General features: G+C 38.2%; 1 protein-coding gene across 1 annotated transcript in view; it reads left to right on the top strand.

The window, feature by feature from the left end:
• Positions 1-1130: 1130 nt before the first annotated feature.
• The window catches only part of LOC120741228 (cadherin-18-like), a 180656-nt gene continuing 170325 nt past the window's right edge, over positions 1131-11461 (top strand). The window contains 1 exon segment of the mRNA XM_040043994.1: positions 1131-1441. The gene's annotated coding sequence lies outside the window, so the exon portion shown is untranslated.

The following is an 11461-nucleotide window of genomic DNA, read 5'->3' as shown; positions in this document are numbered from 1 at the left end:
TAGAGTGTACAACACACTGCTTCATTGGACTTTCCACTATTCTCATTAACAGCATTCCCAGCCAAAAATGAAGTTGTTTAATGAGGGATAGACTTTCCAGTTCAAATAGCTCAAATGAATAAAGTTAGCTGGCCAACTTAGTGGAGCATTTAGCTGCGGTACAGACAGACTTTTTACTTATTAGTTAGCGGGTAAAAAAGTTGCTGTGTGGCCAGAGAGACAGATATAAATGAATATGTTAATGTTGTTCATATGTGCTAGATGTTTAATGAACTAGCTCTTCCTGAACAAATCGAACATTCTAAATTCATAAGGAAACCATATCAATTTGCATTTACGCGTGATACTGCTGGAAAACAGTATATGTTCTACTGTTTGTCCACTCATAGATCATGGGAACACACATCACCATAGGGCTCTTGTTTAGAATGTATCATTATATAATTTATACACTTAAAACGTTATAGTGTGCGTCTACAGAACCCTCAAGTCTGTGAGGGACTTGAGGGTTACTTTCTTAAATTCTAATGGGTTGAGGAGATGCTGTCTGGTAAATTTGCTGCAAGATAAAACAGACTTAAATTATACCTCTCATTTCTTTATATTTTGCTTCCCAGGAGCCAGATATTCTTTTAATTTTGCCTTTCACAGCCAAAATAAATAAATAAATAGGAACAAACTGCAGTGTGATGCAAATAGTGTAGCCAGAAAACAAAGAGGAAAAGCTCAGGGACCGCATCCTTTTGTAGAATATAATCTGATGCTAAAGAAAGTTGTTTGGAACTATGTTGAAACAAGCTAAGGTATTTAGAAAGTCTGGGTTAAGAAAGAACATATATTGTTTGAAAGGCAGTTGCCATAAAGAATCCCAGGTATTGATTACCTGAAGTATAAACTGCGTGAACAGAGGCGAGAGGAAGAACGAGAGAGAAGCTAGTTAACAGCTGCTGCATATTTGAGCTGACGAATGGTTCTCCATACTACGTGTAACACTCCTCTGCTGGGCTGTTTCTCATATAGCATAACTGCCCCCCACCCCTGTTATACACACACACACACCACCACCACCACCATCACCTCCCCTGCCTCCCCCATTGCATCCCATTCCAGCCTCAGCAGATACCCTCTGCTCTGTTCACTGCGCAGATCCAGCCCTTCAGTGGACTGTGCCATTTGATCCATGCAGAAGATGATTCACGCTTTGCGATCTGGGAAGTAAGGGCGGCGGAGGAATCCCTCCCTCGCCCCCCTCCTCACCACCTCCCCTCCACATCCATAATTCAGCATTTGCGCTTTCTTCCTCTTCCTCCCCTATTTTTCTTCTCCTTTCCTCTCCTCTGACTGCTATTGCTGCTGCTAAACGTGTTTCCTCCTGTACACCATCCACAAGCTGAAGTATCAGTCATCTGTAAACCGCCCATCTGGAACTCAAGCTGCACAGGTAAGGTGAGAGCAAAACAAAGCGCTTTGCCTTTATACGCTTCGGAGTTTGTGGTGTATGAAATGTATGCTGGCTGAATGCATCTTTCAAAGTCTTGTGGATGAGTCGCTTCCCAATTTATTGTTTAATTCACATTTAGTAGCAATTAGATCTTTTTCTCTTCAGGAAGGATTTGGTGACACTGTTGCTATGGTAGCTTAGTAAACCAGCCAAAAGCTAACTATGTAATGGTCTTTAACACATCGGGGGTGGGGGCTACATTAGACATTTCTGGAGCATTACTTGATGGCATACAATAAAGTTTAATGTCCCCTTGCAAGTTACTAATCCCAAACCCCACCACAGACAACCAAACGCAATCATGGTTCCCACAGTCTGCAGGCAGCTCTTCCTTTAGCAACTCATAAAGAGAAACATTGAGATAAACATGTGAATTCAGTTAGTGAACTCTTGGTGGAGCTCAAAGGAAACTGCACTGTGTTGCTTTGCCAAACAGAAGCACACTTGCTGGCTGAAACCCACTTCTCGGTATTTTATGGTACATCCTGCTTCAGTGGGACTTGGCATATACCAACTGTTGATCACAGGAACTGTGGAAAAATGCGTCAGAGTTTCTACCTTTTAAAATGGAGCTTTTGTATAAATGTGTTGAAATATGCTGTTGAAGGCACTCAGTTACTTATTGTCCTTCTTGCTGGTTGTTTTCCTTCAGAATGGGGGGTGGTAGGGTGGTGGTGGGGGTGAAAAACAAAGATTTTTATGAAGTTAACTGTTGTACTGCATGACAGATTTTTTTAGTGCATTCTTCTCTATTATACTCTCTCTCTCTCACACACACACACACACACACACACACACACACACACACACACACACACACACACACACACACACACACACACAAACACACAGCAAAATGTGGCGAGAGGTTGATATGCAACCCCAGCCCGAGGGAAGGGAATTGATTTGATACTCTGTGGCATAGCTTTAAGTTGATTTCATGTTGACTCTCTGTTTTATAATGCAGCCGGTGTAAGACAAGCTGCTGGAAAGAGCAAAAGGGAACAGACAAAGAATGTGTAACATCTCAGTGAGGCTGGCTGTTGATGTGCTCCTACATGAGAAAGTATTGAGGTGCACTGAAGCTGAAGTCTGACGCAAGATTGTCAACACAGCTGGATTTCAAAGAGTCTGGCTCAGAGTGCGATACTGTTAAGATTTTTTTTCAATCGAGTAAGACAACACCCAAACAGTGATGTTTACTGAGTAAAACAACCTGTGAGAAAGCAGATTTCACCACTTGTTCACCGTAATTGATTTGGACTCTTTCTAGTGTTGGTTTTATGTCATCAAACAGATTCATTTTTTTTATTATTATTATTTTTTGTGATATTTGTCATGTCAAGGCTTAGTGTGCCGTACGCGGTCATGTTTTTCCACTTCTGGCTAACAGCATTGTTAAAGATTCTCATTTGAATGGGGCACCAGCAGCACTGTGGTTTAAAAAAAATCCAGTATTTTGCAAATGTATAAATGAAATGGTAAACAGTTTATGTGAACAGTTATATTTGTCTTAAAATGGTATCGTAAAAATTTAGTAGTAGCTAAAAGAAAAGAATCAAAAACAGAGCATCATCAGTTTTATATCAGATTGGCTGTATTTACATTGATTTAGCCGATGCAAATTTTGTTGTTGTTTTTTCTCTCAAGCAACATTTTTAGCGATGTCACAACTCTCCTGCTAATCTGTCTTTTAAAGAGGTGTTCATGCTGTGCACTTCTAAGAGTTCACCTTTAAGTCTCTTTCTGCCACTGGTGTCAAAGCTAATGTTGTACCTTGTAGATTGTGAGGCTTAATTTTAATTTTGATAGAATATCAATATAAATACCTTTGGGGGTGTTTGTTTTTTTTCTCGTTTTGTTTAGTTTTTTGTTTTTGAATGAGTCCTGAATGCAGTTATACATCATGATTAATCTTAATTTTCCAGAAATAGAACAACCATATTGTTTTCAATGGAGCAATAGCTGCGGCATGAACATATTAGAAACCAAGATTTTTTTAAATCTATATTGGGTGTGCAGTATGATAAAGAGTTTCTATCCCTTGTTTACCAAATTGTTCTATTTTGAGTTCACTGGCACTCCCTAAGTCATTGCATTGACTACAAGAGATTGCGATTAACCTGTTTTTTCGATTACAGCGATTCCGCAGTGACCGTGTTCAGCCGCGATATCAGGCAGTTTTCATGAAACTGTATAGGGGTGGGGGGAACAACAGCAAGACAAACAAAGGTAACCCACCCGTTGGTAGTGTGATAACATTAGAACAAGTTCTGCTGACATTTTTCTAATTAATGACGTCTTGTGTCAACTGTATCCTTTTAAAACTTGGCTCCTGACAGGACTCCTGAGGGCCGTACAGATTAATGACTTGGCAAAGTGTGTTGAACCTAAAGTCAGAGTTTCAGCATCATAAGGGCAATTCTGTTTTTACCGTGCTAGATTTCTATGGTAACATCTGTGCTACAGTACTGGGTTCTTTTATTATTATTATTATTATTATTATTATTATTATTATATATTTTTCATATCTGCATCACTTGCTCCCCTGACTCATTCTAGGCAGCTCAAGATCAATCCATTTTGTGCAGAAGAAGAGTTCATAAAGCATCAATTGTCCTCTTCTTTGTAGGCATGCGCAGATTGAGGCTTTGGGTTATGCCATGCCAGCAAAGAAACTGGCTGCCATTAACTTGCTTCATAGTGCACAACTCTGGTCTGCTCTTCAGGTCAGGTTATCTATTCAGCTGTCAGCATATGCTTGATTTCATGTATTTTTCCTACCAACTTACCCAAAGTTACTCTTAGTGAACAAAACACTAATGAACTTTTGGTGGCCATCTTTAGATTTTCCACATATAACGCAAAAGACATTCACAGACACTGTTATGAAACTGTGTGTTTACATTTATCAAAATAGCCTCAGTCTTAGGAAGTCCATACAATACAGCCGAACAAAGGGGGAACTAAATTTATGTCAGATCAGTAAAATAGATACTGTTTGAGGATTACTAATACAATATATAGAACAAATATGTCTTATTGTCAAAAAAACATGAGCTGCATTACCTAATCAGACATTAACAATTATAAAATTGTGACTGTGCACGATTGTGTACAGCCCAGCAGAGGTTCAGGAAATTTCATTATGCGAATGAAATCATGAAACATAGAAGCTGAGGCATAATTCATTAATAATGAACATAATGCTCCTCTTGTTTGAATAGGGCTATTAGCAACGGATGGTCTGCATCTGGGTTTCAGAGCTAACAGGATTCCATTGTTGCACTTTCCGTATAGCTGTTGATTAAAAATGCCTCCAGCAGATAGGTGGAATTACCCAGCTGCTACCTGATACTGGAATACAATAAGTATAATGGTGCCAGTGCTAAATGACTTTCATGCCACAGACTGAACTCTGCTTGACATGAACGACATGAAACTTTAAATGAGAACAAGAATTTCACACTTCTCAAATAGCTTGAAATATAGGGTTGAAAGATCCTTCCAATTTTAAGGCTGCAACATATTTTTATATTTGCTGCTTAAAAATAAACATTAACTTTCAGTAATGCAATAGCTATATTTAGTCAGCAGTGTAGGCAACGCTGATGTTTATCTTCTCTATACAATCATAAAGCTCTGCCTTCTTTGTCTGTCTTCAGTCTGTGCGCGATAGATTTCCTTCAGATGGAAAAGCTGCCAAAATATCTTTCTACTGACATGTCAAACTGCATTCAGAAGAAACTCAAACCTTTATTCTAACCCCTAGCTGACATTTGCCTCTTTTAGAAAATAACACTCCGAACCATCAAGAAAATGAATCTCCAAGTGGCTGTACTTTAAGAAGCCTAGTGTTAAAGGCAAATGGATGATTGATCACTGTCTTGCTTTAAGAGTGAGGAAGTTGTGAACACGAGAGGGAACTTCACTCTCTGCGAGCACGATACAAAAGAACGTTCTCTTTATTTGCATTTTACCAATTAAAAAGAAGCGTTTCAGTATTTCACATAAAAACTTTTATATTCAAAGTAATGGAGGGGAGAAGACAAAATGTAGTGCAGAGAGTAAGACAATTTAATAAAGCTGGAACTTTGAGGGGAAAAATGAAAAGAACAAAGTTAGGAAAGTAAGCGGCTTTGTAAATGTTTTCCACCTTTGAGGTTCTGCTCACTTTAAGAGTTTTTTTTTTTTTTTTTTTTTTTAATGTGTCCCTGGGGGAGCATCATGGCTCCAGATCCTCTTTGTGTGTCTAGGGAAGTGCCCTTTAAAATATTACTTTGATGGCATTTCTTCATCATTACTCAGCTGGAAGTGAAAAGATAGAAAAGCTGTTTGAGAGGGGGTCTAACAAAGCAACAACAGTTCCGGGCAAATCCGAGATGCTTCCTCTAGTTTGAAAACACCTTCACCAGCTGAGCGTCTGTGATTCATCCATCTGTTTGTCTCTATTTTAGAAGCTAGAATTATCTGCTTAGCAATGAGAACAAAGGTATTTGGTTTTATAACAAACTTTTCACATCTGGAACTTTTCCAGTTCTTTATGACCTTCACCTTATTTTTCATCTGTGTATCGTTTTGTATTTTTGGCCGTGCAAACTTACCTTTACTATTTACCAACACATTCTCATTTCCAAGGCACCAAATAGGATAGCATATGTGAGATATGCATAACGTGTTCTTTTCATCTGTGCCACATAGGTCAAGGCAATATTAGACACTGAGAGCAAATTGTTTGAAATGGTTATTTCTTGTCATACAGACAACCAATATGGTTACAGTATAATAAAAGTCCACAGGAACATATTACAGTGCTCAGAATTTCAAGGCAGCACTGAAAATAAGGATTGAAATGTTGAACTACACATTGTTTGGGTTTAAACTTTAAAAGTTGTCTTGATGCATGCTCAAAAATCCACGTAAGTAAATCCCAAAAGGTTGATTCTGTTCATCTGGACGTAGCGTTTTCAGCAGGAGAAACATTTCGTCACTCATCCAAGTGACTACTTCAGTCTCAGCTGACTGCAGGTTTCCCCAACCATATAAACGGTATATTTGTACTTCGAAGAAGTCACTTGGATAAGTGACGAAACATTTCTCCCACTGAAAACGCTACGTCCAGATGAATCGAATCAACCTTTTGGGATGAACTTAAAGTTGTGTATAAATAAAATAAAGAAACTTGCGTCGTTGTAGAATTACATTCTTTCTTTGCTATCTGCAACAGGTACCAACCATTCACAAATATCTAAATATAAATATAGGTTCCATTCTGTGTTGAGATGATTCAGTAATGTTGAGGTCCGAGCTCTGGGGAGGCCAACAAATGACTAATAGTATTTCCAGATTGTATTGCATGGTGAATCCAAATCTGACAGTACTTTTGTTTCCATTAATTTTGACAACACCATTGGCTGAAAGGCATCCCTATGACAGAGTCTCCACCATGTCTTTAGATCTGCTGCCACTGCTTTTTAGTCCAGTTCTTGCATACTTTGGTATGCCTTAGCCTTTTTTCAGTGCTTCCCCTTCTTAAGAAGGGATTTTTCCAATTTCCCCAACTTTCTTTAAAGACAAACTTCACAATATTCTGAGATATATAAAGTTTCTGGCTTATAGCGCTACATATAACCCCCTAAATTACTACATGTCTACAATACTTATGTAGAAATGTGTCCTTTTTAAGGACTGAAAGATCTGTTCACACTATTTGTATCACTTTTCCCAAGAAGGCTAGGAATGTTGTCCCCTGTGTGACAACTCAGAATTAAGAAGCAATGTCTTTTGGATTAAAATGCCCCGTTTCACAATGATAGCCCTCCACAAAATGCTAAAGTGCATTAACATGTGACTCCAAGGACTCCCAACCAACCTACTGAATGTGACAAGAAAGTGAGACCTAGTTGCGATACAGGCTGTAACCTGTTTGGTCTCATTTCATTGATCCCCAGTGATTCATTCCACATGGGGCACATTCATTCCACAAGCCATGTGTTTACTTTGATCAATGGGTCCAGTGGGTAAATACAAATGTCTGCTATCTTTTCCCTGCGTCCATACTAATCTCCTTGTACGTTCAGGTGTTGTGAATATATTGCAAAGATACTGATCAACAAAGAACAGAGGAAAAGTCATTCTTTCTTTCTTTCTTTCTTTTTGAAATGAAAATTATTCTCTCACAAATTTAAGAGAAAACTGGAATGCAGTAAAGCAAAAATGGTTCAAAAATGGAAGATCAAAATCACAGTTTAATGCCTCAAGAGGTAGAAATACCTTCATGTGGCCAGTGAAGTGGATGTTGTTTTGAAAAGGTCCAGTTTTTCCACAGCTGATCTGCAGAGAGATTGCTCAAAGCAAACTGCACTGTTGTGTTAGGGAAAGAAAATCAAACAAAAAACAGAAAGTGATATATCTATATATATATATATGATACATACCACAGAGAGACAAATGTTGTTGTTTCGAGTGTGTCAACATAATAGGATGACAATATATTTGATCCAAGCCAGTTTATGTAATTAACAACACACACACACACACACACACACACACACACACACACACACACACACACACACACACACACACACACACACACACACACACACACACACACACACACAGGCATTCAAACATTGTGGTGCATACGTTTGTGGATGCGCCCAATCTGTCAAAGTTGTGCTCTGTTTTTGGAGTATCTAAGTGCCTGCTTCAATTCACTGTGGGGATTCCACTCAAAGTGACGGTTTTAACATAGACTCAGGTTTCAAAGCCTAATATCAGACTTTAATGAAATCCTTGAGAAGTTGGATCAATGTAAATACTTCTTTATTATTATAAAATGATGACAAACAAGGTCTGTTTGTAATAATGCAGGAAGTTATTGTAACCTTCCCTCTCTAAAATACTTCAATTAATATCTTGACAAATGGAACTTTCACAATAAAAATAATGTCATTTATTATCCAAAATTTAGGGTTAATGCACAAAAACAGTTGCCTTTTGTATTGAAAGATAAAGACCTTATAGTGTTGGATAGAAACTCCAACAATCAGCCGACTACCTGAAAGCAAACTCTTGGGGACAGTGGCAAGGAAATCTTTCAGGAAGAAACTCTGGCAGAATTGGGCTCAGGGAGGGGCAGTGATCACCCACAACCAACTGGGGGGGGGGGGGGAAAGAGAAAAATGATGATCAGGTATGGAGAAAGGACAAAACACAGACTGTGGGAGAAATTTAATGACATTCCATCTGTTCACTGATGCATGACATGTGAGTGAAACGATCGGAGTGGATAAGAAATAGTCATTCTGGGTGCATCATGGGAAGTCTCCCAGAAACCTGTAGCAGAATAACGAAAACGTGGTTCAGGGCCACCAGATCCAGCCCTAATTACAGTATAAGCTCTATCAAATTGGAAAATTTTAAGCCAAATCTTAAAAGTTAATAGGATACCTATTTCTGAGAACTCCTAAGTGGGAGCTGGTTCCATGGGAGAGAGAGTGCAATCTGACAGTGAAGTGCTCTATTGGGATTTTATGCTTCTATGAGGTCCTTTACATCAAAATTGTGGCAGCATGTTAACATATGAAAAATGTAAGACAAAATTACATATACAATACTGTGCAAAAGTCTATAGCCCTTGTTCTTTATATTTATCTGTTCTTTATATTATGTCTATAACATGAAAACATACATATAGACAATGAAAGGCAAATGTAGAGTTTGAACAGTTTTAATGAGCTTAAAAGTCAATATTTGGTATGATCACCTTTGATCTTCAACAAAGTCTGAACTCTCATACGAAAGTGTTTTTGTAATTTCTTTAAGTCATCTTCAAACTTAGTTCTCCAGACTTCTTGGAGGCCATGAAAAGCTCTTCTTTGTATGTTAACTGCCTCTTTGTTCCATTCTCTGTCAAGTTAATCCCACACTGCTTCAATAAATTCAAGGTCCAGGCTCTAGGAAGGTCAATCCATGATTTATAGTAATTCCAGATTATATTGCAGGATGAATCTCAATCTCACGGTACTTTTAATTCCACTGAAAACACAATTGGCTGAAAGGTATCCCTATGACAAAGCTTTCACCATGTCTCAAGATCTGCTGCAGATTTTCAGTCCAGTCCTTGCATAATTTGGTATACCTCAGCCTTTTTTCCATACTTTCTTCTTAAGACCGAATGTGTCTGATTTCCTCAAATTTGCATAAAGGCAAACTGCACAACCTGCTGAGATATATCATGTTTCTGCCTTATAGCTCTACCGATGCCTTGTTTTTGCAAAATTTGATGATGGGGGCATGATTATACAAGAGCTTGTATGTGAGGAGAAGGATATTAAAGTCAATCTGGTTTTAACAAGGAGCCAGTGAAGAGAGGCTAATATGGAAGATTATGGGAGAACATGTGAAATTCTTGCAGAATTGACTTTGGTAAACCTACTCACTGGAAAGCACACAAATATAGTATTTCTTTTAAATATACTAAAAAGATGAAGAGGTTGAGCATGTAATATTTAACCTTGCCTCAGAGACATAAAAGCTGCTATGATAGACCTCTGTAGCATTAGGTGGTTTTACGTTCACTGTCGGCATTGCAAATGCTGCGCTGACAAGATAAAGTCTTAGTTTTAATCGCTTCCAATTCTAAATTAGCGGTAGGTCTAATAACTACTTTTATGAGTTATTTTCCCCACATGAAAAAAGTCGTTATCCAGTATCAGCACAGTATGACAGCAATATTCTCAGCAATAGCAATAAAGCTGCTATGTATCAGGTCACAGGCTTTGACAGTCTTTGTTTAAGAATTCAATGGACCTACAGGGTAAATGACAAACCTCATTCTGTCTCAAAAATATGGCAGTTTGCAACAAACAGCAATCATATTATGCATGTGACCTAATACAATCATAATCTGGCCTCAGCTGAGTCAGATCTCAATGGGTGACATGGAATGACAACATTTAAGCGCATCAAAGGCCATTGAAACGAACGTGCAATGACTGTGTGACTTGTTAAAACTGCTCATTTTAACAAGTCACTTTGTCTTGTCTTGCAACATTACTCAACAAGGAGTGAATGTCACTTGCTGCTAAGGCAATTTAACTTGTGTAAAGAGCTCTCGCAGATCGATTTGACTCTTGAAACTAGATGAGCGGCCTACCTTATTTCAAGATATTGACATAAAAAACAAATCATTGCATTTTTAAAGTAGTAAAACTGATTCACTCAAGAACACACTTTTTAATCTTACTGAGGTTGTGCGATTTGCTTTAATTTTTATTGCTTCAAGGATTTAGGGGAACCTCTGCAAACCAGCTAAATTACATTCAAGAAAGGTCTATAAGGTAAATATCCATAGATCTATTTTTAACTCTTAAAATGGATTCAGTGCAACAGAAAAAAAATCCCAAATAGATTTACCATAAGAGATATCTCCTGACAGCTGAAAGATAAACTCGCATAAAATCAATATGCTAAGCCTCTTAGCAAGATCTATTAACATAGGGCATTAAATTAGCTGCTATTGTCAGTTACTGAAAAATGTTAGGATGCTAGGAAAGATGTGATATTTATATAGATAGATTTTAATATTTCATTATTTATTTTTGACAACCACCCATCAGGTATTTCATGGGACTGTGGCACAAATGGCCTTGAGTAGGTGAAATGAGGGAGGAGGGGGTTGCGTATTCCAGTGTGGAGGTACAGTCTTTAGCCATGACCTATTCTTTTTGGCCAATGGGAAAGAGAAGTGTGCCGGCATGATTAATGGTCATGATTACCTACTCAGAAAATGTGGTTTTCTGGCCCAGCAGCTTCACTTTTATGACTTAAACCTGGGGCAAGATGTTTCATCATGCAGGCAAAGCTGCACAAAGTGCATAGGCTACAGAAATGATGTGTGATGATGACCAAACATATCACTGATGAATTGTTTACAGTCATGTGTTTGACCTA

The sequence above is a fragment of the Simochromis diagramma genome, unplaced genomic scaffold, assembly GCF_900408965.1.
Source record: "Simochromis diagramma unplaced genomic scaffold, fSimDia1.1 OVJJ01000602.1, whole genome shotgun sequence".
Lineage (NCBI taxonomy): Eukaryota > Metazoa > Chordata > Actinopteri > Cichliformes > Cichlidae > Simochromis > Simochromis diagramma.
This window is presented reverse-complemented; position numbering and strand designations above follow the sequence as displayed.